Consider the following 20,529-nt stretch of genomic DNA (forward strand, 5'->3'; position numbering starts at 1 on the left):
ATCTTCAGCGCCGTGCCCGGAGGGTGACCAAGGGGTGGATCCTCCAGTGCGGGTGGACATGTAAAGTACCACCCTTGCCTTCTCATTCTCCCCTGATGAGGCAATTATGGCCCCTCTGTCCCACAGGAGGACTCTAATGCCCACCAGGAGCTATTGAAAAGGGTGGCACCAAACCTCAACCTTCAGGCAGAGGAAGTGAAGGAGCCCTTGGACTCCCTTTTCAATGTTCTATCTGCCTCAGTGCCGGGCAGGGTGGCCCTGCCACTCCACAAAGAGGTGGTAAAAATTTCAAATTCCTTGTGGCAAACCCTGGCCTCCTTGTCCCCCATCTCAAAGAGAGCGGAGCACAAGTACTTTGTGCCTGCCAAGGAGCATGAATATCTATACACCCACCCTGCCTCTAACTCCCTGGTGGCCGAGTCAGTCAACCACAGGGAGCGACAGGGCCAACCAGCCCCTACTCTGAAAAATAAAGGAGGCTGAATTTATTTGGAAGAAAAATGTATTCATCCTCAAGTTTTCAGTTATGGGTGGCAAACCATCAGGCTCTCCTGGGTTGGTATGTGTTCAATCTGTGGGGCACTCTGCCCAAATTTGAGGACTCCCTCCAGGAGTGTGACAGGAAGGAGTTCAAAGCTCTGGTGGAAGAGGGTACAGCAGCTGCCAGAGCAATCCTGCTGGCAGCATTGAATGCGGCGGACATGGCTGTGCGGTCCATGGCCTCTGCAGTGTCCATGAGAAGGGTGCTGTGGCTCCTGCAGTATGGGCTGCCCAGCAAGGTGCAGAACTCCTTGCAGGACCTCCCTTTTGACAGCAAGGCTTTGTTTGTTTGTGGAACAGATGGACATAAAACTGCATGGCCTGAAAGACTCCCGCACTACGCTTAAGACTCTTGGCCTCTATGTTCTGGCTCTGGCGAGACCTAAGTTTAAGCAGCAGCAGGCTCCCACCCTGGCCACTCACTCTAAATATAAGCCTTCTTATAAAAAGTTGTGGGACTATAAGAAATGCGTGCAGAGGCAGCCCCAGTCCGCCCCCCAGCCTGGGTACTCCAAGGGCAAACAGGCAGGGAAACGGCAGTTTTGACGGGATGCCTGGGGGGTGACCTACCAGTTTGCATCAGAGATCAACCCACAATAAAGCTTCCCTTCTCCAACTGGTTGTGTGCTTTTCTCCCAGAGTGGTCATGGCTAACCTCGGACCAATGGGTCCTTAGCACCATCTCCTGGGGCTACACCCTCCAGTTTACCTCTGTCCCCGTCCCTTGTGGGGGACCTCTCTCAGGAGGCTCTGCTCAAGCAGGAGATGGAGCGGCTCCTTGGCTAGGAGCGGTGGAAGTGGTGCTAGTGGAGTTCAAACGCAAGGGGTACTACTCCCACGATTTCCTTATGCTGAAGGCCAAAGAGGGGCTCAGGCCCATCCTGAACCTGTGAGGCCTGTACCAGTTCACGGTGAAGCTCAAGTTCCACATGGTCTCTCTGGCCTCCGTCATCCCCTCTCTGGATCCCGGGGACGGGTATGCTGCCCTCGATCTGCAGGATGTGTACTTTCACATCCATATATTCGAGGGGCACAGGTGCTTCCTCCATTTCATGATTGGGCAGGAAGACTACCAATTTATGGTCCTCCTGTTTGGCCTGTCCACGCCCCCCGGGTATTCACAAAGTGTATGTCTGTGGTGTCGGCCTACCTCAGATGCCGTGAGGTCCAGATCTTCCCCTATCTGACTGGTCAAGGGCAGCTCCTGGTCCCAGATGTGGGATCACGTGGTGCTCCTCCTGTCCATGTGCACCACTCTGGACCTGTTGGTGAACGACACCAAGTCCACATTAGTCCCAGTACAGTGCATAGAGTTTATCGGGGCAGTCTTGGACGCCACGTTGGCCAGGGCCTCCCTCCCACCGGACAGGTTCAAGACCCTGAAAGGGCTTATCGACACAGTCACAAGGTTTCCACAACAGCCAGAGCATGTCTCCAGCTCCTGGGTCACATGTCGGCGTGCACGTATGTGGTTCACCATGCCAGACTCAGGGTGAGGCCCCTCCAGCTCTGGTTTGCCTTGGTGTTCTCCCAGGCCAGAGACAGGATGGAAAAGGTCCTCACTGTGTCCCAGCCAGTGATCGCCTCCCTACAATGGTGGTCCTCCCCGGGGAATATGTTCTGTGGGGTCTCGTTCAGAGGCAGGCCCCCGTCGATGGAACTGATGTCTGACACATTGGACCTGGGGTGGGGAGCCCATGTGGGGGACGTTCAGACCCAAGATCTGTGGTCTTCACAGGAGCTGGCCCTCCACATAAACATCAAGGAACTCAGGGCGGTCTGGCTGGTATGCATGCCCTTCTGCTCACACCTGGAGGACAGGATGGTCAGGGTTTTCATGGACAACATGGCCTCGATGTTTTACATCAACAGGCAAGGCGGGGCCCAATCCTCTGCCTGGAAATCCTCAGGCTGTGGAACTTCTGTATAGCCCACGACATTTGCCTACAGTCCTACCACCTACCAGGTGGCTGGAACTTGTGAGCGGATTGCTTGAGCCGGGACTTCTCTTCTCAGCATGAGTGGTTTCTCCACCCAGAGGTGGGTCACAGACTTTTTTCCAAAGGTGGGGAACTTCCCAGGTGAACCTGTTCACAACTCAGCAGAACCGTCGATGTCCCCAGTTCTGCTCAAGGTGGGGCTGGGACTGGGCGCTATCTCCAATGCATTCCTTCTGTCCTGGTCAGGCTGGTTTCTCTATGCTTCCCCCAATTCCCGCTGATTGGCATGGTCCTGGAAAAGATAGATGGGCAGGGCTTGGGTCCTCCTGATTGCCCTGGTGTGGCCCAAGCAACATTGGTACGGGACCCTCACAAGCCTGGCAGTCTCCCCGCTGTGGCTGTTGCTGTCCTGCCTGGACCTACTCTCCCAGGACCAGGGCTGCCTCCTCCATCCCAGCCTAGTGGCATTCTACTTCATGGCATGGCTGCTCAATGGTTAGGCTGGGAGGAAAGGATGTGCTCAGAAGGAGTTCAGCACATCCTCTTGGAAAGTAGGCGACCCTCCATGCATCGAGCCTACTTGGCAAAGTGGTCTCAGTTTTCCCGATGGGTGGCTGAGTGGAGCGTTTCCCCTGTGGCTGCCACGATCCAGTTCATTTTAGACTATCTCCTTTATCTTAGAGCTCAAGGCCTAGAGCTCTCGTCCGTCAAGGTGCACTTGGCGGTCATATCGGCCTTCCACCCGCTGGTGCTGGGGCACACGGTATTCTCCCACGCTATTACTGGCTGATTCCTTAAGGGATTGGCTCGTCTCTTCCTGTACATTAGGCCCCCGGTCCTGCAATGGGACCTGAACTTGGTACTGGCTAGTTGACGAGTCCCTGCTTTGAGCTGTTAGCTAGATGCTCCTGGTTGCACCTCTCGTGGAAGATTGCCACCAGGAAGGCTATCACATCTGCTAGACGGGTCTCAGAACTCAGGGTCCTGACCTACAAGCCCTGTACATGGTTCCTGAGCTAGAGTTATTATGGTGCGGTGTGCAGTTACTGGTGAGAATATGTTTCAGGTTGACAGGTTGTCTGTGGGCAAGGACTGGCCTGCCACCCAAGGCCATAATAACTCTAGCTCAGGAACCAATCCATGCAACAAACCTCGATGCCAACTCTGCCCACATATTTACACCAGCGACACCATCACAGGACCTAACCAGATCAGCCACACCATCACTGGTTCATTCACCTGCACATCCACCAATGTAATATACGCCATCATATGCCAGCAATGCCCCTCTGCTATGTACATCGGCCAAACTGGACAATCTCTACGGAAAAGGATAAATGGACACAAATCAGACATTAGGAATGGCAATATACAAAAACCTGTAGGAGAGCACTTCAACCTCCCTGGCCACACTATTGCAGATCTTAAGGTGGCCATCCTGCAGCAAAAAAACTTCAGGACCAGACTTCAAAGAGAAACTGCTGAGCTTCAGTTCATCTGCAAATTTGACACCATCAGCTCAGGATTGAACAAAGAGTGTGAATGGCTTGCCAACTACAGAACCAGTTTCTCCTCTCTTGGTTTTCACACCTCAACTGCTAGAATAGGGCCTCATCCTCCCTGATTGAACTGACCTCGTTATCTCTAGCTTGCTTGCTAGCATATATATACCTGCCCCTGGAAATTTCCACCACATGTATCTGAAGAAGTGGGTATTCACCCACGAAAGCTCATGCTCCAAAACGTCTGTTAGTCTATAAGGTGCCACAGGATTCTTTGCTGCTAATATGATATAAGCTTTTATTAAATGCATCTCACAATCTCTTTTAGATGAATACTGTACTAAGAAAGTAGCATGTAGGGTTTAATGAGCTTGTCAGACCTAAGAGGAGTTGCTGTTACAGGACAGAGAATCCTTTGCCAGTTGAAATTTGAGGGGTGCTTACGGTTGCACCTGGGATGGTTGATGGATGCCTAATCCAAGAAAGAAAGAATCAGCTGTCTACAAACCACTGGATGGTTTGGAAACCAGACTCAACCTCTCCACCATGAATTAATTTTAACCTCAGTCAGGGAATGAATATATTCCCTGCTGCAAGAACGCACAGATGCATGTGGCTTTTAGATTAGCAGCATAGCCTGCACACTGAATCCTAGTTGTTTTCAATCTAAATCACTATATGCATGCTATCAGAACAGAACCATTTTACCTGTTATATCCTCGTGCTGAACAGCTGAGCAACCGAATGCTCAGCTCCATAACCCTGAGCTTCCTGTTCTGCCACCACTGGTCTGTTAGTCACTATGCACATCTATTGTTGTAAATGCTCAGAATATGTTATCTTGGTTGCTAGGAGTGCAAGCTTCAACTCATTGCTATTCATGTTAACAATCAATCCCACATTAGTGTCTAATATTATTGCCCCCCAAGATGAATAATGACAGCATTCCGGGAGGCACATTGTTAGTAGAGTTTATAAATCAGGGATTTCAGCTATTACTAATTTCAGATGGATCAACTGAAGTGGATTCTGTCCTGTAGAAAACAGAGTTGGAATCTCTGGTGTCCTGCTTCTGTACCCTTCTATACTCAGTGAACAATACTGTAGCCCAAAATTCACACCAGGAGTGGAGACTGCTGGTGACTACTTTGGAAGTACATGTATCAGCCTTTTAATGGTTTACCTTTCCTGTATCCCCACTATTTGTTTTAGGGTTTTCCTGTGAGTATTTAGGAATTCTAAAAATGAAACAAAGTTAAGCAATATGCATGATTAATAATTTGACCAAATCTTTTAATTTGGCTGCCTCCATAGCTATCTGTATTAAAGAACACTGTGTTTGTAACACATATTATCTGTGTGTGAGGATATTTTACATCAGATTAATCTATGCTATACTGTGTATCAGCAATAAGGTGTCTGATCTGACATTTTCTACTTGTAAGATTAGTTACATTTATTTTCTGGTAGTTAGAAAGTTTTATGCTGGTATCTAGTAATAGGGAAGATGCTGGACAATCTGTGTGACTAATGACTTTATATTATGACTTAAAAAGGAGATAATATACTCCGTTTAATTTGATAGCATAAGAAGAAGCCACCACATGTAGCAAGTGTTTAAAATAAAGCCCTTTTCACTGTTATTCTTACAGTCTACATATCTTTAGACAATACTGATGCCACTTCTGTCATACAGTGAAGCAGAATGGTTTAGATTATATCTTTGTTCTTTTGTGTTTTGGCAGATGTCACTAATACTGTGCAGGATTTTCTCTTTATTGAAGAAGAGAATGAATCAATAGAAATCGCACTTGGGGGGAAAATGTCCCATACTTGAATATTCAGTAATTCATCTCCTTGCATGGTCCACGCTACATATTTTCATCTTTAAATAGGACACAACTGTCTTGGAAGCCTGTGGACCAGAGAATGGTATGGCATTGTTAGCATGTTATAGATGTGTACATTTTTTAGATGTAAAACTATATAAACTATAGACAACTTTATTCCAAATATAGGATGCAAAGTTTTATTTTTGATGTGTTTGAGAATAAGATACAACCCACCTTGCAGTCAAACAAACAACAAAAACAATTTTTAGTGTTATTCTCATGCTGTTTAGATAGAGCCTTTGATTTTGTGTTCAGTAAGGAAGTTCTAACTGAATCAAACCGAACAGAGTTTCTCCTAGGGATGCTGTCCTACCATTTCTACCTTTTAATTCATTTTCATTCTAAATCAAGCAGTTTGTCCCCTGAAAAATGCTTTTTCATGCTTGTTTTCTTGCATGAAGTCTTAGACCCATCTTCTTTGCTAGTTTAACTTAGGCTGTGTCTGCACTACATTGTGAACTAGGGCTGAGTCTCCCTTGCTTTTCATACTTATGCTACCTCTCATCGAGCTAGCAAGAGAATAAATACAGTAGAACGTCAGAGTTCCGAACACCTTGGGAATGGAGGTGGTTTGTAACTCTGAACAAAATGTTGTGGCTGTTCTTTCAAAAGTTTACAACTGAACATTGACTTAATACAGCTTTGAACTTTACTATGCAGAAGAAAAATGCTGCTTTTAACCATCTTAATTTAAATGACACAAGCACAGAAACAGTTTCTTTACCTTGTCAAATCTTTTTTAAACTTTCCCTATATTTTTTTAGTAGTTTCACATTTAACACACTACTGTACTGTACAGTATTTGCTTTATTTTGTGTGTCTCTGCTACCTGATTGTGTACTTCCAGTTCCAAATTAGGTGTGTGGCTGACCAGTCAGTTCTTAACTCTGAAGTTCTACTGTAGCAATGTAGCTGTGGTAACATAGGTACTGGCAGTGGAGGCACAGCTGAGCATCTGGTTTCCGGCAGATTTGTCCTAGACACAACTCAGCTGTGCCTCTGCTAGCTACACTGCTATGTATACTCTCACTAGCTTGATGAGAGTTAGCGTAAGTATGTGAACCTGAGCAGGGGAATCGCACCCCTTGCTCATAGTGTAGGCACAGCCTAAGTGTAGAGCACTGAGGGAAGTGACTCATTGGGCTTCAGTAACATACAGTTGAAAATAAGATGGAGAGACAAAGAGTAGAAAGGAAAGTGAAGAACAAAACAAGGAGACGATAAAAAAAAATCAGAAATATTTTTACAAACTATTTCCCCAGTCATGTAACATCTTGTCCCTATTTTAATTTTTGATTGTGTCTAACTGGCTTACTTAGATCATAAATAAGGGATTTCCCAATCTTTTCTTCCATTCCTAGAGGTTTTTAGTTCTCATTTACTGGCCTCTTGCTAGTTGTTTATATACATTTTTTTTTCTAAATTCTAAATACTTCAGAAAGATTACGTCTGGTTAAAACACTTAATTGTTATCCAGCCTCTTTCCTCTCATGCCTTACTTCACTACTTTTTTCCAGTGTGAAGCTGGTGTTGCCTATCTTGCCATTAGTGGTGGAAAGATTTTTGTCTCACTCTGTCTCACACACGCACACACATTTCCTCTTCCATCCCACCCCCTATTTTCTTGTTTTTAAATTTCAATACTGAAAGTGTAGGTTCCAAGGGTACGCAGCAAGGAGATCTTTTGTATATTCAGGGTTGTACAAAGATGAAATAAATAATCCACATAGCATTCCTACATAGGCAGCTAGTTTTCCTATAAAGCAAATAACTGACTTACCCAGGGTTACACAATAAGTGACAATGCTAGAACTGGGACTTCGCAAGTCCAAAAGTAAAGCTGTATAGGGCATGATAAAACATAATATTTGTGCATCAGTTATTAATGAATTAAAATAATTTAGCTTTGGCTAATGCAGTCATTCTTATGATCAGTTGTTTCTTGTGTATGCTTCCTAGATTATTCTTAAATATACATTTTGAGATCTTAGTGTGGGAATTTATGAAGGAGACAAGTTCTTCAAAGCATTATCCTACTGACATCACCTCTGTCTTTCTGAGTTCATCTTTAGCCAGTTGCACTTTGTGTAGGCACTGATTTTTTTTAGGCATTGGGAGAAGATGCTGTTTTACATCTGCCATAAGAGATGTAGAGCTGGCGATCAACTGCATGTTACTGATAGTGTTTTTAAAGATCTTGCATGGTGGCTGTGAAGGAGGGAAAGGAGAGGGTTCTTTGCCTTTGCTATAGGAACTGCAAAATCTTGAGCTGCAGATTTACTCCATACCTGCTCAGTTCAAGTTGTTTCCTCTGTGACTAAGTAGAGCACTTTCCATTTTGAGGAACTGTCTTGAGACTTTGCAGAGAAAATGGATCAGATTACAACCGGAGATGTTTGTCAGTGGTAGTCCAGCAACGTCTTGAGGAGATAGAGGTTAGGTCATCTCTACTTTTGTCTAGACTAGTGATGTTCACTGATGTTCAGGATATATTGGGAGAATTTAGTTCCACAACCTGTTCTTTGGACCCACCTCCTTTCTGGCTGCTGAGGCTAATGGGGAAATACTGGATTTTAAAGAGAGCAGAAGACAAGCTGTGTTAAAATGTGCATGTCAGCCTGTTTTACACTGACTGTCAACAGTCTCTGGGGGCTGTTTCAAAATCTGGAGTTCATCAGAGCACACTGGTATTCCAGCCATGCCTTTTACTCCAGGAACAGGGAGGGATGCTGGCATAGGAGCTTCAATGGGAAGAGAAGAGTCTGAATTTGTTTCATCTCCTTCAGATGCTAAACTTACTTGACAAAGATTTTTCTAGTCCATCAGGTTAACTTTGTGTATTTGTAATGCATAGGAATCCAGACCTGGATTTCTATATGTCAGAGAATGGTCATGTACATGGACCATTTGTATAAATGGTACTTGCTGTAGAGATTTGAGCACTGGATGCTCCCTTCTGTTTACACAGGAAAAAGGTAGTAGAAGTCAGTGGAAAATGGGTGGGGACAACATATTAGCTCCATCCACTCATCTGCTCTTTTTCTCAAATTTACTTCATCTCTTCTATGGGAATGTTATGGGAATAAGGCTGCCTGCATCAGGAGGGCCAGGTAGCAGCCACTCTACATGGCTTACTTCTTTTTAGATCATCAGAGATGCAAGTGGCAAAGCAGAGATAGTAATTGATACTGGAAGCAGTATTAATTTCCACACTGCAAGGTCACTTCTTCTAGGAGGGAGTAGTCTGACTCAAAGGATGGAGTGGCTAATATCAGCAAGGCTTATTAGGCAGCTGTTACATACTCGGGGGTGAGAGGGAGGGGAGAATACCTGTCAGTTTTGGACCTCCTTTCCCCATGGATCTTTTAAGGTTTGCATGCCAAAAGCTCTGCCACCTCCACTGTCACCAAACTCCTCCACTATGTTGACAACTTCACAAAATGAAACAGAGTTTCCCCTTCTGGTGACTTTTTCATCATGGGAGAATCAATCTGACCCCATATAAGAAAAGTGCTACAGGAAATTGTCATCTGTACAATGGGTGACAATTTTAATTGAGAACTTTCTTGAAGAAGAAAATAGTGAAGTAGCAAAGAATGTGCCTTATGGCCTGCTGGGGTACTGTTTGATTGTCTTGTATGACACATAAGTACAGCTAATTGGTGGTTCATTAATATCTTACATTTAAATGCTTGAGTGTGGATTAACTAAAGCTAGATCATTATAAACACATGTAATTAGTGAAAAAATGTGCAAGATCAAAGATTTTTCAACATTCGTTAACATAATTAGCTTTAATATGGAACAGAGAGTTGTTTTAGCTAATAAAGTTTTGGAGGAAATGATAAACGAGTGTGACTCCAAATCCTTTCTAGTTTGTAATAGGAAGGCATGAGCTGCCTTTGCTCCTGGCCGCGCAATGCGATGTATCTCCTCATGATGAATTGCATAAGGATCAAACTTAGGTCACAGGTAGACATAATGGGATGATTTTTGTAAGCAAAAGCTAATAATAAAAAATGGATGATGCTGACTTGCAGGAAGGCAAAATAATGCTGCATTTCAAAACTTGTTTTCTGATGCAGCAAAACCTCTCTGATTTTAAATCTCATAGGCAATGCTATTTAAAGACACTCTTTATCCTTGAGTCGGTGATGTTCTTACTAATCTAAAAAGCAAGAGTTGAACATAGATTAGCAAATTGATTTAGACTGATTACCTTGTTCAGCTGGCTTTGTGTCTAAGACACATGTTGCAAGTAGAGGTGAGAGAACTATTTGCAATGACCAGTGTATTTGACAAATTTGCCTTTTATTCTGTTTGAAAATTATCCATGAACAGGCTTCATCTTTTACAAAATTGCTTGTTTGGTGGTATTCTGTGAAAGGTTTGTGCAGAGGTATTTCATCTTGTGAATTTCTTGTGAACTGTTGCAATGGCTGTTGCTTTAAATACTCACCATCAGTAGGTTGCTACTTGTCTTGTCTTAACGGACAGGTTAGTCAGTCACATGATCTTTGTTCCTTGAGTCAACAACTCTGAAATCCAAAAGACCTGCATGAAACATATTCATAAATGACTGCTTATATAAATATACACATTTGCATGAGCATTCACAGCACTTTACCATTATGGAGATATTCTTGCAAATAAAATTGTACAAAATCCAGGCAGAAAGGATGGGTCAGTGTTTAAGGCATTAGCCTAGCACTTTAAAGTCCCAAGTTCAATTGCCACTCCAGGTCCGATTTTCTGTGTGAAACTGGGCAATTCACTTACCCCACCCTCCACCTCCTTTCCCCGTCTGTAAAATGGCCGTAATAGTACTTCTCTACCTCACCGGGGGCTTGTGATAATAAGTATATTACAATGTGAAGCGTTTTGAGATCTACTGATGACAAGCACTAGATAAGAGCTGGCTATTATTATTGTTGATCGTTCAAGGAAAGCAAATGGGCAGAGAGTACAAGTGGTTTCAAAGCAAATTTATGATTATAATCAAAAGAGAGTTCATTAATTCTTCCTTTCAGTATTTTCCCAAACCTGGCTGTAATCAGCTTTTAATAGTATAAATACTTCTCCTTTTCCTAATGAAAATGGCCACTGGAAATCGTTCACATGTTGATTGTAATAGGAATTCAGCATTAAAAAATAAGACATGGAGGTTAATATTGCAGTAGGAGCATGCATAAGGGCAAGCAGGGGCATGGACTCCCCTTAGTAATCGGCCCGGGAACAGAGTTCCTCTGGCTGCATGGGGAAAGCGAGCTCCTCTGGCCCTGGGCCTGTAGGGGGGAGAGAGAGGGCACGGAATGTTCCCCTCTTAAAGCCTTAAAGTTTTATACCTGTGCATGCCCCTGCATTACAGGGTAGATAAAAATATTTTTTTTAAATTAAAAAAAATCAGTTTTTTTATTTAAATGGAATTTTCTGAGTTTATTTAAATGATTTTTTTTCTTTTAAAAACAAACCAGTTTTAAAATGAAATCTGAATTTAATATGGTAAGGTTTAAACTTATCTCTTGAAACATTTAAATAAAAAATAAATATACTGAATTCATGACCTTTATGACCAGAAACTGTGAGTTAAAGGGTCTGCTTTTCTACATACAGAATTGGGGAGAAACATCTGACTTTTGAAGTTGAGCTTTATAAATGTGGCACAATAGGTCATGTATTGTATTAAAATCACCTTGCTTTGATCCTGCTTGGGACTCAGGGGCTGTGCTTTGGGGTGCAAGAGGCTGGTACAATCATCACAGATACTGGGACCTGGCCTCTGACTCCAGGAAACACTGTCATGTATCTCGTTAAGTTCAGCTACTGAACGGAAATAATCAGCTTAATTCACTGACTGCAGTTAATTCATCTGTTTTAATAACTCATTTAGTTGTAAATATGAAACATGTTTCAATGAGAGATGTTTATTTACCCAAAACATTTAAGGTTGTTTTGTTTAATAAACAAACTAAATTTTGGGTGCTGTTTTGTGTGTGTAATTAAATTCCAGTTACCATCCTAATGCAGTTTGACACAAATCATGAGTAAAAAGTTAATTATATAATATATCATTCTCCATTTTCTAACATACCAAAAGGTACAATTATTAAGAATCTGAAAATAGTAAGCTATAGAATTGGTTAAATAAATATATATGGTTACAATGTACGCTCCTAGGTAGCAAAAAGATTTACCAAATGTAGCGCAAAAGCTTTATTTAGTTGTAAATCATACCATTTAAACATTGATATCAACCGTGAGAGTGTGCCATTTTTAGAAACTAACAAGTAAAAATGGAAAAGTTGATTAAAATTGATGGTTTCAATAAAGACTTTCCACTTGGTGATTTAAATCATGGTTTAAATTGCCTTATTTAAATAAATCCACTCTGTAGCATTATCCCTGCTTTCCTGACTATTGTGCGTGTGTTTTGATTATTGACCATTTTCATAGCTTTCCATGGGACTTAGGAACTTAAGTGCCTTTTCAAAATGGGACTTGGGCATCTAAGTTCGTTAGGTGCTTTTAAACATTTTATCTTACATACATCGTCCAAATGAATTTGGCTTTTCATGATGATGCTAGAAAAACTACTCATTTGAGTAATGAAGTCTTAATTTCACTTATCCTGGTGAATTTCACTGAATAATATTAACGTCTTGGAAATTCACCCTGTGGGATATGTGGATTTTTAAAGCTCCATCAGGTCTATGTGACAAGGATAGAAATGGGAACAGAAATGCATGAGAATTCCCAACTGTAGGTGCATCTGTTCTTGAGTTTGGGATAGATAGAAAAAGAGAACTTTGCAACACTGCCACAAAACTGTGTGTGTGTTTTACTTTTGTGGAAGTCTGTTCTTTTCCCTGGAAAATTCTGTCTCCCATCATCTGCTGTTTGGAAAGCCAGGTATTTTTCAGCGTGGCTTTCTCTACTGTTACTGGTTACACAGTTTCATAAATGTGGAAATTTGCCAGAATTGCTTTTTTTTCCTCCCCTTTTGGTACATCTTAAAAAATCCTAAATAAAATTTTGATTTTTGCATTAAAAACAGTTGTAATTGTTTATTTTTATAATATGTTTGTAAAGCTCTGTAATCTGACAAGCTCTCAGTACAAATATGAGCTACTTCCCATACCTTGTAGAGCCCAGAAATTCTCCAAGTACAGCAAAGTAATAGTGCAGTGTATTAATTCCTGGGTAGCTTTTTCTACCCTCTAAGCACAGGGCTTTGCTAGCAAGGCACTAGGGTTGGATGGCTGTACAAGTGCTGGTGCAGTTTCATCATGCACTTCACAGATAAGTGTAGTGGTAGACAGTTAGATAAGTGTAGCGGTAGAAGTGTCCTTGGTGAGATGAGATAAGTTAAGCAATGTTATGCTTAGTGACTTACAAGAATTCATCTGCATGTTGGATGTTCCTGTGTTGTGAACAAACAAATGACAAAAAAAGGAAGAGTTACATAACCAGCAGCTTCTGTGGCCATAAAAAGTTCTACTTTGTATCACTGACTGAGACTTATGGTCCCATATTAAAGATAGTGAGTCTTCAGCTTCTTGTATATTCATACAGAAGAGAAAGTATGAACCACTTGTATGGCTTTGTAAACAACCAAGGAAAGAGAGACAGGAAGTCAGGCAACTCAGTTTTTTTCTCTCAGGCTCAATGTCTACGCTAGTAAAACTACAGTAACTATGATTAAAGACGCATCCATATAATATTCTGTATGGTAAAAGTGGTTTCCAGAAGATGTAAATTCAAGGCTTGAAAATTTTAATAACTATTGAATATTATTTGTCCTACAGTAAGTCACTGGTGAGATCTGAGGTATGTGTATAATTTTATAAGAATATGATGAAGTGGGATGTGACTATTTAAATAAAAAGTTTGAAGAAATGTCTATATTTATATATGATTATTCTTAAATAAAATTAGAATGCACCATGTTTAAAATGTACAAAGAAACATTTACATTAGTGCCAATAGTGTTTGGTTTTCAGAAGAACAGTTTAAAAAAACAAAACACTACTAGGGCTGTCCAGGAAAACAACAACAATAAAAAAAACAACCAACCAATCAACCAAAAAAACAAAGCAAACAAAAAAATCTACACCCACTACTGGGAGATCATCATATAAGCATGTTTAAAAAAAAATTAAAAAAGCCAACCTTGTATTACAAGTGAAGTCTTAAACTAAAAGCATTTTTAAAATATAATTTTATTTTCACTATTTTATACATTTTTTTTGTATGACAATCAGCGTGGACTATGAAAATAATCTAGTTTCATTTTCAGGTTCTAGTCCTTTAGCACAATAGTGAAGTTTTGCAATCAGACACTATTGTTGTTTGAACTAGCTCGATCAAAGCTAACTTGGGTATGTCTACACATGCTACAGTAACACCTCTGACTGCTTTGTAGCTGTACTCACAGGCTCTTAATAACATGTTTAATAACATCACATTTCTTAACATTCTCCTCTCTGAAGACATAGTAGCAACTCTGCTGTATCTCTTTTGGCTCACTTATGGAATGGAAGGGAAACCATGCACTTAGGCCCTCAAAGATATGCATGAATATGTCAGAGGGACATGCACACGTACATGGATGCTGAACTGAATGTAACAGAGTGCTACCTGCCAATATTAGCAATGAAATAAAAAGCAGCCTAATTGGAGAGAGACCAACTTGATTTGATTACATTCAGTTTTGGGTGTTGATGTCATTAAATAGTAAAATTGTTTAAACTTTTTCCTGTGTTTGAATCATGCTTCAGAGGTTTTCCTGTGATATGTGGTCGACTTTTCTTGTGTGTTGTGCAAGTGCGTAGACTTTTGTTGTTCAGTTGGTGACACAGTGAAGGGCATTTCTCGGCTGTAGGAAACAGATTCTAGGCTTTGTACCAACAATGGTGATGTAGCCACCATGTGAGGAGGGATGTGTGGTGCTTTGTCATGACAATTCAGACAAAGAGGAATTTAAGTTAGTTGCTGTGTGTGTATTAAACGGGACAATAACTAGCAGAGCCAGCCACTGGTACTATCAGACTCTATGATCCTGGGCCCTACCTTCTCCTCTGGGATACCTGGAAAAGTCTGGGTCATTTCAGTTTTCATTTGAAAATAAAGACAAAGCAAACCACATCTCTAATGCTTGTGAAAGTATCCTTGAAAATGCCACTGATCTTTTCCCCGTCCTCTCCCCAAATATCAATCATAATTTAAACTTCCCTCTGTGCCACCCAGTTCTTGCCTTAGTTGTCTGTGTAAATAATTGCTACAAGTCCTGTGAGTTTTTGTGGGGGAGGTTCCTCAAATCAATTTGCAGGTGTAGATGGGAGCTAATGTTTAAACTTTCAATCCCAAAAGTCATCTTGTTAGGGGTAGCATGGGGTTCTCAAACTCGATTACAGTTCAGTGTAGTGGAGCTTAAATGTAAATGATTTTGGAACATATAACTCTTCTCAAACTGACAGTTATGTAATGAATTGGAAATCTCAGCAAATTGAATGTTTGAGGTAAGGAGATTACTAAAATGTGCTTCTGTTAAATTTTAGGCACCTTCAGGGCCTGATCCAAGGAGGTGTAATTGATTTTGCTAAGAATTAAGAGTGCACAGCACCTCCCAGGATGGAGCCCATACTTCCCAACCTGCTATTGTCAGATGAACTACTAAATAAATCCGATCAAAAGAGCAGTTGGCTAATGGCCTCTCTTTGTTTTCCTTCCTCTACAGCTTGTTGTTTTCTCTGAGTGTTGAAGCTTCACAGCATCTTTGAGATTGTCAGTGCTTGCAATGTCTGCACTGTTTTGAATTTGAACAGAGCACTGCAGATGTGATCTGCTTTTCTGTGACATTTATCATCATAGTACCAGAATGCCTCAAATATGAGATGTTTTAAAATTATAGTACGTACAAAATAGCAACCAATATTGAGTAAAATAATCATACCTCAGGGGTAATGTTGATGCAAAGATAGCAATATTGCTATCTTTGACACTAGATGGTGCTATTGCAGATGCTCTTGCAATTTGTTTATCTGATTATGTAATGGGTTCAATCTTGAAGAAATGCTTGTTGTCAGCTGTGAAGTTTGCTTTTTCTGCCTGAATCTGTGTAAATCTCTCTGAATTATTTTTTAAATGTAGAGCCCATAAAGGTAAACAAAAACAGTTGTATCTGAAACAGGTGCCAGATCATAGAAAGCAGAAGGTTCCTTGCGGGCTCATCAGAAGTCTATTAATTAATTATAATTTATTCTTTGCATGTGGTAGCACCTATAACTGTACCAACATAATAAAAACCAGCAGGATCTTATTAAGAGGGATAAGACAAAGATGCCACATTTATTGTAAATATAATAATAAGGCAAAAGATAAAAATAAACAATGTTGTTTGACCACTTATTCCTATTACTACTTATTCCTTACACACACACACACTCAGACTCTCTCTCTCTCTCATTCATTCAGGTTCTGTATAAGTGTTATAGTTATCAGCCTAGAAGTTGCTCATGCCAAGTTACTGGCCAGATATCTTGGTCATGAGGATGGAGCCGAGTCTGTGTCAGATGCTCCTGGAGGCTGGCAGCAGAGCCAGAGACTCAAAGTCCTCAGTCTTTGGAGTTCATTCGTATAGGAATTAATTCCTATGTTAGTCTATGGGAGCTGTTTCATCCTGCTGTTGCTGACTCAATCAGCAGATGGCACATTCCTGGTGGCTCCACATTGTTTAAAGTGGCACGTTTCTGGTGGCTTTACACTGTCCAAAATTTATGTTTTTCATCCTTTTAGGTGATGGGGTGGATCCCAGTTTACCCTTTGGGGGTTGTCTGATGGTCCACTTGACACATTTCTTCGGCCGATGGATCCTCCCTAATCATTCATGCACATTAAGCATTCGTTAACATACATTCCATATCTTAACCATATTTTAAATTACTGTCTCCACCACTTTTGGGGTGTGTTTTAATTCATATGAGACTCCTGGCCCTGTAATCAGAGAGGGTGGGGGGGTCTGTTTGTTTACATTGTATCAATTACAGTTTAAGGCTAGCATAGTGTTTACTTCAAGAACAAAGTCAATTAACTTGTTTGTAAGTTTTACATAGTAATAGAGTATCTTTCACAGGACAGATACAATCAATGGTTTCAGCAGACATTAGCTTACAAGTTATAACAAAAGAACTAAAAGATTTTTGTACTTGGTGAGACTGAGGGGATCACTGTCACTTGGGGGAATCACTGTTAGTACTTTCTTTAATATTCTTACGTAATATGCTCTGTGCTTTCTAGAAATGAATAATTCCTGCCACAAGAAATTCAATCTAAGAACAGACTGCCAAGTACACAGAGGTTAGGGGAAGGAGAAAATAGGGAATCTTTATACAAGTTAGCTAGATTAATGGTAGGATGGCAGAAGTGCTTCTCCATGTGAGCACCAATGATACTGCCAAGAATGACCTTGAGTGGATCACTGCAGACTACATGGCTTTGGGAAGAAGGATAAAGGAGTTTCAGGTGCAAGTGGTGTTCTCATCCATCCTCCCTCTGGAAGGAAAAGGCCCGGGTAGAGACTGTTGAATCATGGAAGTCAATGAATGGCTATGTAGGTGGTGTTGGAGAGAAGGCTTTGGATTCTTTGACCATGGGATGGTCCAGGAGAGCTGGCTGTATTTTAAGGAAACCTTATTGAGGTTGCAGGAACCAACCATCCTGATGTGTAGAAAGAATAGTAAATATGGCAGGAGACCAGCTTGGGTTAACAGTGAAATCCTTGCTGATCTTAAACACAAAAAAGAAGCTTACAAGAAGCGGAAGATTGGACAAATCACCAGGGAGGAGTATAAAAATATTACTCAGGCATGCAGGAGTGAAATCAGGAAGGCCAGATCACACTTGGAGTTGCAGCTAGCCAGGGATGTTAAGAATAACAAGAAGGGTTTCTTCAGGTATGTTAGCAACAAGAAGAAAGTCAAGGAAAGTGTGGGCCCCTTACTGAATGAGGGAGGCAACCTAGTGACAGAGGATATGGAAAAAGCTAATGTAGTCAGTGCTTTTTTTGTCTCTGTCTTCACGAACAAGGTCAGCTCCCAGACTGCTGCACTGGATAGCACAGCATGGGGAGGAGTTGACTCAGCCCTCTGTGGAGAAAGAAGTGGTTCAGGACTATTTAGAAAAGCTGGACATGCACAAGTCCATAGGGCAGGTTGTGCTGCATCCAACGGTGCTAAGGAACTTAGCAGATGTGATTGCAGAGCCATTGGCCGTTATCTTTGAAAACTCATGGTGACTAGGGGAGGTCCCAGATGACTGGAAAAAGGATAACGTAGTACCCATCTTTAAAAAAGGGAAGGAGGAGGATCCGGGGAACTATAGGCCAGTCAGCCTCACCTCAGTCCCTGGAAAAATCATGGAGCAGGTCCTCAAAGAATCAATTCTGAAGCACTTAGAGGAGAGGAAAGTGATCAGGAACAGTCAGCATGAATTCACCAAGGGCAAGTCATGCCTGACTAACCTAATTGCCTTCTATGAGGAGATAACTGGGTCTGTGGATGAGGGGAAAGCAGTGGATGTGTTATTCCTTGACTTTAGCAAAGCTTTTGATACAGTCTCCCACAGTATTCTTGCCAGCAAGTTAAAGAAGTATGGGCTGGATGAATGGACTATAAAGTGGATAGAAAGCTGGCTGGATCATCGGGCTCAATGGGTAGTGATCAATGGCTCCATGTCTAGAGTATCAAGAGTAGTGCCCCAAGGGTTGGTCCTGGGGTCAATTTTGTTCAATATCTTCATTAATGATCTGGAGGATGGCATGGATTGCACCCTTAGCAAGGAAGAGTGGTAGATACGGTGGAAGGTAGGGATAGGATTCAGAGGGACCTAGACAAATTAGATGATTGGGCCAAATGAAATCTGATGAGGTTCCACAAGGACAAGTGTAGAGTCTTGCACTTAGAATGGAAGAATCCCATGCACTGCCACAGACTAGAGCCTGAGCAGCTAGGCAGCAGTTCTGCAGAAAAGGACCTAGGGGTTACAGTGGCCAAGAAGCTGGATATGAGTCAACAGTGTGCCCTCGTTGCTAACGGCATTTTGGGCTGTATAAGTAGGGGCATTGCCAGCAGATGGAGGGATGTGATGACTCCCCTGTATTCAGCATTGGTGAGGCCTTATTGTGCCCCACACTACAAGAAGTATGTGGAAAAATTGGAAAGAGTCCAGCAAAGGACAACAAAAGTGATTAGGGGGCTGGAGCACATGACTTATGGGTACAGGCTGAGGGAACTGGGATTGTTTAGTATGCAGAAGAGAAGAATGGGAGGGAATTTGATAGCTGCTTTCAACTACCTGAAAGGGGGTTCCAAAGAGGATGGATCTAGACTGTTCTCAGTGGTAGCAGATGACAGAACAAGGAGTAATGGTCTCAAGTTGCAGTGGGGGAGGTTTAGGTTGGATATTAGGAAAAATGTTTTCACTAGGAAGGTGGTTAAGCATTGGAATGGGTTACGTAGGGAGGTGGTGGAATCTCCTTCCAAAGAGGTTTTTAGGGTCAGTCTTGATGAAGCCCTGGCTGGGATGTTTTAGTTGGGGATTGGTCCTGCTTTGAGCAGGCGGTTGGACTAGATGACCTCCTGAGGTCCCTTCCAACTCTGATATTCTATGGAGTGAAGAAGGGCAACATGCATGTTTGAGAGGCCAGAGAGGAAGATGTTGCAGTAGTCACATTAGGATATAATGATGACCTGCGCAAGACATTTGTGAGGGAGAGAAAAGGACTGATTTTGGAGATGAGGAGGAAAAAACAACATGAGTTGAACTCTGCCTGCATTTGTTTGGCAAGGGAGAGGGAGGAGTTAAAATTACTCCCTGTTTGCAGATTTGAGTGACTAAGAGAAGGTAGGGTCAACAGTGAAAACACAGGGGAAGTGTAGTGTTATGAATGGGACTGGAGAAAGAGGATCAGGGTTAGGGAAGTACCTAGTTGTATGTTACACATCTAGAGTTCAGGAATGCAAGCGGAGGTCAGACTGCTATCACACAAATACAGGCCCATTAGGCATGTAACACTAGCCTCTATGTATGCTCAGTTAAGATCTTTCCTACAACTCTGCCTGCCTGCTGAATCTCTTGGTAATGAAACCATGGCAGGAGTTTTAGAGAGAAGATGGAAAGTTCTGTTTTGCCCGTATTAATACTAAACTGACAACAAGACATTGAAGAGGTTTCAGAAGAACAGACTGGGGCTATGCCTAAATGAGGATAAAAAACCTGCAGCTGACTCAGTCTTGCAGGGCTAAGGCTTTGAGGCTGACAAATTGCTGTATAGACATCTGGGCTCGGTCTGACGCCTGAGCTGCAGGACCCTGTGAACATGCATGTGAATGTGCGTGCACACATGTCAGAGAGGGCAAAGTCGAAGAAATGCACTTTGCAACTAGAGCAGAAGGTTATCAGGCATGTGATTGTCCATAGTTCCTGTGAGTGTTCATTCCAGAGTCTTGTGCTGGCCCTCAAGAATGCTCTATCTCCTTTCATGCTTTTTGTACTAAGCTAGTTAACATTTAAATATCATGATTGGTATTTGAATTAGTACCTTTTGAAACAAACAAATGGGGTCGTTCATATAATGCTTAGTCCTGACATGATTGCAGG

General features: G+C 42.0%; 1 protein-coding gene and 1 long non-coding RNA gene across 5 annotated transcripts in view; one reads left to right on the forward strand and one right to left on the reverse strand.

Annotated features, from left to right (window-relative positions):
• JAKMIP1 (janus kinase and microtubule interacting protein 1) overlaps positions 1–20,529 on the forward strand; it is a 275,429-nt gene that overhangs the window by 88,448 nt on the left and 166,452 nt on the right. Inside the window, exon 1 of one of the 4 annotated variants that reach the window (XM_030563327.1) lies at positions 5,816–5,914. The exons of 2 other annotated variants lie outside the window; for them this stretch is intronic. The gene's annotated coding sequence lies outside the window, so the exon portion shown is untranslated. Of the gene's footprint in view, positions 1–5,815; positions 5,915–20,529 lie in introns of those variants that run through there. One more of the 4 variants, XM_030563328.1, reaches the window with a different exon arrangement.
• LOC115651954 lies at positions 5,815–13,174 on the reverse strand. The gene is made up of 3 exons (XR_004000501.1): positions 13,013–13,174; positions 10,334–10,428; positions 5,815–5,897 (listed from the first exon to the last, which is right to left on the reverse strand). It is a non-coding gene; the product is annotated as an uncharacterized LOC115651954 (long non-coding RNA).

Source organism: Gopherus evgoodei, chromosome 5, assembly GCF_007399415.2.
Source record: "Gopherus evgoodei ecotype Sinaloan lineage chromosome 5, rGopEvg1_v1.p, whole genome shotgun sequence".
In the NCBI taxonomy this organism is placed as follows: Eukaryota; Metazoa; Chordata; order Testudines; family Testudinidae; genus Gopherus; species Gopherus evgoodei.